Raw genomic sequence first — 6,583 nt, 5'->3', positions numbered from 1 at the left:
GGCCCCTCATCCCGCCCCGCCGGGGAGGAGCCGTGCTGCCTCCGGATCCCCGCGTCCGCCCCCAGCGCTTCCCCGTGGGACGGGCAAGTCCTATCCAGCATCCCTGGAGGGCAGCAGGACGGGGACGAGGTCGATTCCCTCGGTTCGGGCTCCCCCCGCGTCTCACCAGAGCCCTGCCCCGGCCGGTCACACTTATTGCTGGGGGTTTTTTTAACCTCTTTATCTTTTTAAATCTCTTCATCTTTCACTCAGCAGCATCAGGGAACCGCCTCGCTCCGCGCTGCAGCGCGGCCCCGTCGTGCTGAGGCTCAGCCACGGTGACAGCGACCCTCTGCAGAGATCGGTGACACCGAGCCTCCCCCTGCTCTGATCGCGTTGATCGGTGCTTACCCTTTAAATGCCAAGGCTGGGATGTGGTGGCCACTAGCACAGGAACCAGCTTTGCAGAGAGCTGGTCACCTGCTGACCGACAAAAAGCGAGCTGTAGATTAGCAATAATTAATGTATTTGGTTCTCAGCACTGACAGAAGTGGCAGAAGTGAAAAGGCTTTGCCCTAGTCTATGGCTTCTGTCAGCTGGCATTGGACACCAGTGGTCAGACATCCCTTGCTCACTGAATTGTTCCTCAGGATCCTTTTTTTTCCGTTCAGCTACTCTCATAAGAGGAAACCAAGCACAGGAACTGCCTGCCCAAGGAAACAGTGGAGTCACCATCCTTAGGGACACAGCTTAGTGGTGGATGTGGCAGTGCTGGGTTAATGGTGGAGCTCAAGGTCTTTTCCAACTTAAATGATTCTGTGAAGTGCTCTGTTGATGTGGTCTCCAGCCACCTGTTTCCCTTGTGTAACTCCACTGATTGTCCTGGGATGGGAGAGAATGGAGAAGGGGTTGTTAACATGTTCCAGCAAGGAGCTGGTGATGATTCAGGGTCCGGGTTTACAGCAATGAGTTGCTGCAGCTCATTTAACTACCTGCATTGCTGAAGTGGAGCTTTTGGTGAAGCCACATGGACTCTGACCAGCTGACCAGAGATTAAATGTGGTACCCAAGCCCCAGTGGGTCCTGGGGAGTCCTGGCTTCATGTCCATCTCCTCCAGGCCCGGAGGTGCTCTGCATGCAGCGTGCATCGGCTGGCTGTGGGAAGTGATGTGGTTCCCTGTGTAACCCACATGACACATCATCTCCTGACCCTTTCTCTGTGCACCAAGGGCTCCTTTTCCTGGCTCAGCAGCTGCAGCCCATTGAGAACCAGTGACTCATCCCAGAGGGCTCATGTTCGGTAAAAGAAGAGAGGAGCCAAAACTTTGGCTCATGCCCAAGGAAAACATTGCTGTCAGCTTGCAATGCTTAGAAGACAACATGTCTCTTTATCATATCAGAAATAATGAAAAAACCCCAGTTTATAAATCTTCCCTGTTTGCCTTCGCCTTTATTTGGATGAGGACAAACAGTGCAGTTGGCTTTGCTTTTGTTTGCAGTCAGGCTTCCCCCACAGTGTCTTGGTTGACATTAAGCTGGGCCAAGTCTGGCAATGCTGACATCCTCTTGCAGCTTACTCAGAGCTTCGAGACAGCCACCCACGTGCACTGCCATGCCAAGAACCTCATCAAAAGGGTGTGCAAAAAAGGGGTGCCCTGCTGCCTGCAAAAGGGGTATTTCCCATTGGCAAGGAAGGCTGGCTTCCACTACAGACACCTCTGCAACATAACATTAAGATTTGAACCTCTTGATTTGACAGTGAGGAAAGAAATGTGGGTTTAACAGCAAGAGAGTCTCTGCCAGCTTTCAATTTGTATTGATGTGAAGGGTGTGAGGTGTCCAACACTGGCTGCAAGAGCCGCACAACAGACTCTGCACCCACATAGCTGTTGGATGTGGTGATCCAGGCAGCAAGAGTGGGCAGGAAAAACAGATGTCCATAAGGGATGGGCAGTTTGCTCAGGCCCAGAACACAGATTTGTAACCAACACTGTACCCTTGTGGCTGGAGGTTGGTTTTATTTCCTTTGCGCTCTTGTAGGAGAGTACAAATCCTGTTGCACACTCAAGGCAGTGCTTCCTAAAACAGTGCTGATCACATCCACTCTGGATTCTACCCTGAGAAAAGAGGGTAGGGGTTTTTTTCACTTATACAGTTGCTTCTCTTCAGATTCTGCAAGTACATCTGCCTAGTCCCTGCTTCTGTGAGACCTTATGAAATCATCCTCTGAAAATAAATGTAACAGGGGTGTTTAGGAAAGGCAGTGTGGGCAGGAGTTACTTTGTTCTAAAGTTAGAAACCAGGGGACCTGGCACTGGGAACTGTAGGCCTGCCAGTCTCCTTGCCTGGATTTTCCATTCAGATGAACACAGTCAATGAGAACAAAAGCTTTCTTTTTTTCCCCGCTGACACCTGTCTCTTTACTCCAATATGGTGTTCCAGCTTTCCATTCCCCCTTTGGGAAGCAGGGAAGCTTTGCCTGCTTGCAATAGCATCAATCTCTATGCCAATATGGAGGGAACAAGCTGTCCACTGTCATTTTTGTTCTTTGAAGTATCCTGCAAGAACCAGCTTCTTTCCTAGAGTCCTGAAGTTAGGCAATTCATGGTTCTTAGGAAGAAGCCTGTGAGCTTTGATGAATTTACACAGGGGACCTGTAATAAAATAATGGAATATCAATGTGAACAGCAGCATGTGAGCCCTTTGTTTCTCAGAGAAAACCTCCTGGGATACCAGGTCATGGACAGACCCCAACTCCCAAGTCAATAATCATTCAGCAGTCCTTTTCCCCTGGCTGCTTCGGGTGTTCTTTTTCACTCATTAAAGCCATTTAAGGTCTCGTTTATTCCTGGTGTTGAGTGTGACAAAACTGCCTGTCGTACCCATCCTGGATAACAGGGTCAGAGGATTGCACCTGCAGTAAGATTGCCTTTTATGTCTTTTGCTGAACAAATCTCTTAGAAATATAGCCAATTTTGTGACATTTCTCCTTTCCGCTCCTTCCCTCCCCTCCCATGTTCACAAGCACCTGTGTCCAATTTCATTCACTAAGTGTACCCACCATCTTAATTCAGATGGTGTTTCACCTGTCAAAAGCACAAATTGGCCTGAAAATTTTCCTTTTACATTTCGGAAGCAAATCCCAACTGTTGCTCCTTCCAAGTCTCTGCGAGAACGACGCTTTTGCATTTAGCTTGTCATGCATGAAAAGTCTGACATCGTTATCTGATGTTTTACTGATTCTCCCTCTGAGCCCTTCACAGAATCCTGAATCATGTCATCGTTAGCTGTTTTCATAAAAGCATAAAAACTCCAGGATCAACACAGAGTGCAGCTCTGCTCAGGGACAGACCAGAGATTCTGTTACCAGACCTGTTGTATCCAAGCGTGTGCTCTAATGGCTCTTTGGCTATGACAAGCACACTTTGTGTAGCACGATAAATCCTGTCCCCCAAACACCTCTCTCCTTTCATGCATATCTGATACTGCACCTAGATCTATCTTTCAGCTCTTTGAACCATTACTTACAGCAACAACCTGCATTTAATGCCAATTCCCCTCCAGAGACAATGCTTTAATGTTTTGACTGCAAAAGGCTTGGCACTCTCTTCCCTGGTGGAAGCAGGACATAGCCCTGCTCCAAGGGTTCAGTTCTCTGCCTGCAGAAATGCAGTCACTCTTTTTACATGTCAGAGGCTTTCCCCTGGTGTCATTTGTCATTCTGGTTTGGAGGGGTCTTGCCGTCAGAGACGGTGCAGGGACTGTCTGGCCTTGGTTCTGCTATGATTGTCCTTGTAGGAAAACATAGAGACTGACTGCTCTTTGTAGTTCAGCTTGTGACCACTATTCATTAAATCTGTCATTTCCTCTTCTGCCTTTCAGCGGTGTTTCCTCCATCAGGAACCTAATGACCCTCTGCAAGCTCTCATCCACCTACAATTACTGGACCAGTGTAAGCTTTGCCAATTGGTTTAAATAGTGTTTAGTCTCTGGTGTCAGCTGCTGCTTATGGCTGGCACACAGGTTTGCAACACACTCTCACCTGGCTTTTATTGCACCCTCAAAATACTGGGAAAAAATATCTACCCAGGCAAAGGATCAGACATGCACCACTGCAACTGAAGTAGTTAATATCAGTTGAGTGTACTCACATCCTTGGCTGATGGAATTCAACAGAGCTAACCAAGGATTTACTTCAACCCTCAGCTGGCAAAAAAAAAAATCTCTGTTCAAGAGGCTTTTAAAGTGAAAAAAAAAGCAGATGTGATTTGTGGTCACAACTAGACCTCGGAACATGATGTGTGCATTGTGTTCTCCATGCTTCTCCCTGTGTTCTTGGAAGGGATCATTTCAACCCTCTGCCTACAGCAGAATTTATTCTGCTGTAAAATGGATGTAACATCACTTCCCTCTTGCACAGGGCAGTTTGAGTGGTGACTGCCTTCATATCAGACACCCAGCTCTAATGGTGCTATTGAAAGCTATTTTCTAGAATATTCTAGAAAATAATATATAGAGAAGGTTACAGTCAAATCATCTTAGATATTTAAAAACATCCAAATGTTCCTGTCCACTGGGTTAAGAATCAATGGTCACCAGGCTGTTTCAGACACGCAGGCTGTGACACAAGGACAAGGACTGCAGTTCTGTGTGTCTGCCCAGCTCAGTGGGATGCCTACAGCAGATATGGGCACTGTCAGGGACAGAGGAAGGTGTTACAGTCCTGCCAGAGGTGCTGAGGAACAGCTGTCATACACGCCCTTTTTTTCTTCACATCCCCACTGGACAGAGGGTTCATGCTGAGTTTTGTTTAAAGGGGCAGTAGTTCAGTAGACAATATTTCTGGGAATCATATGAACACTTTCACAGGGTAATTGTTATTAGAAGGAAATGTCATTTTAAGGTGTCACACCTATTAGAATTTTCTCTTGGAGACAAACCCCAAGGGAATCACGGTCCTTCAGCCATCTCCTCCTTGCCCTGCAGAAAGTGAGGCTCTTTGCTGGAAATGGGAAGAACCAACATTGACCAGGGATGTGAAACACTGGCCTGCAGGCTTGGTATGGAGAGCTTAGTGCTGCTCCTGCAGATGACACTGGCATCATGGTTTGGCCAAGGAGAATGGCAAAGGAATGGAAACCAGAAAAAGAGTTGAAAAAAAAGCCTCCACTCTCTCCACTCCTGTAGTCCCCACCAAACTACACCTAAAATAGCTTTTGTCTGTTGCTATTTAGCCATTTAGGTCAGACCTACCAGCTGCATGAACTTGCCTCTATTGTACTATTGCAGTTGGACTGTTGCCATCCTCCCCCCATGGGCTTTCTACAGATCTATATTTCAAAGTTATGGCTCTCGCAAAGCTTTGCTGTGTGAGTTCAGACAAGCTAAAAAAAAAATTAGTCATGTTTCCTCTAGTCCTGCTGCTTTACTAGGCTTCCTATTTGCAATCAAATTATTTTTAATTTTGACCACGTTCCTATTGTTTGCCAGGAAGATAATCATCTTATCTTGCTGCCGGGATATTTTTCTCCTTTCTCATGTAGTTTCAGATGGATTAAATAAATACCCCTTACACAAAGCACACCAAGCTGGGCAAAAGGGCATTTCACCATTGCTGCCTGATCTGAAATTTAGGAAATGTCTCTCTTTTGGGGGGGAAAAAAAAAAGTTTGGAAGGACCCAGACATGCCATAATAGCAGCTGTGCTAATTGTATGCTCTCAGCTAATTTTTATCCATCTCAGAGTGGCTTTATGGAAATGTGTGGGTGAAGTTCAAAGTTAGTGAGGGACACTGGCTTGGTTTGCCAGTGCCAACAAGGGCCACAGGTACAGTCATCTTGAGTTTTTGGTAAGGGAGAAGCCAAAAAATATCTGAGTGGTCCTCTGGGACCTTTCTGCTCCTTCTTCCCAGGTGAAGCTGTATTAGCTCCATGCAGGAACAGGGAATCCCCCACTGTGCCATCTGTGCACCCAAGGAGAAGGTTTTTTACAGGACCACCAGTGGGTGCTTTTCTCCCCCTCTACCTGTCTGGAGATCCCATCAAAGGGACTGAAATGGGACCGAGTCTGTTCACTGCCTTTTGAGGTCTGACTTGGAGTCCTTTACAAGGGAAGGATTTATACCCAGCAAAGGCCAGCAACCAGCTTGGAGCAAACAGACTGGGGAAGATCAGGCACCCTCAGACCTTCCCAGTGCTTCCAGTATCCCCTCCCTGGAGGAACTGGTTTGTAAACACGCGAGCGGCGGGCGCGCAATGGAAAGTTGTGTGGACGAGTGGCACGGCTCGAACCCAAAGTGCTCTGCTTTGTGTTTTGCAACCTTCACCCACATCCACTTTCCTCCTGCTGGATGCTGAGTGCTTTACCTCCAGCTTCCTAATTATCGGAGCGCCACCGCTTGTGTTTCACCGCAGATGAGGAAATGAGGACATATGGCTTTTGTGATAAGAGATTTATGTGCGCTGTCTGTGCAGCAGCGCTGCAACTTTCTATACAAGTCCATTTATAAAACAAAACGTGTAAACAGCCAGGTTTTGATTGTTTCGGTGATTTCTTCCCCCCCCCCGCCGCCCCGCGACCGATGTCAAAGAAAAACCGGAGGTT

This window comes from Corvus brachyrhynchos, unplaced genomic scaffold (genome assembly GCF_000691975.1).
Source record: "Corvus brachyrhynchos isolate BGI_N302 unplaced genomic scaffold, ASM69197v1 scaffold18, whole genome shotgun sequence".
Taxonomy (NCBI): Eukaryota; Metazoa; Chordata; class Aves; order Passeriformes; family Corvidae; genus Corvus; species Corvus brachyrhynchos.
This window is presented reverse-complemented; position numbering follows the sequence as displayed.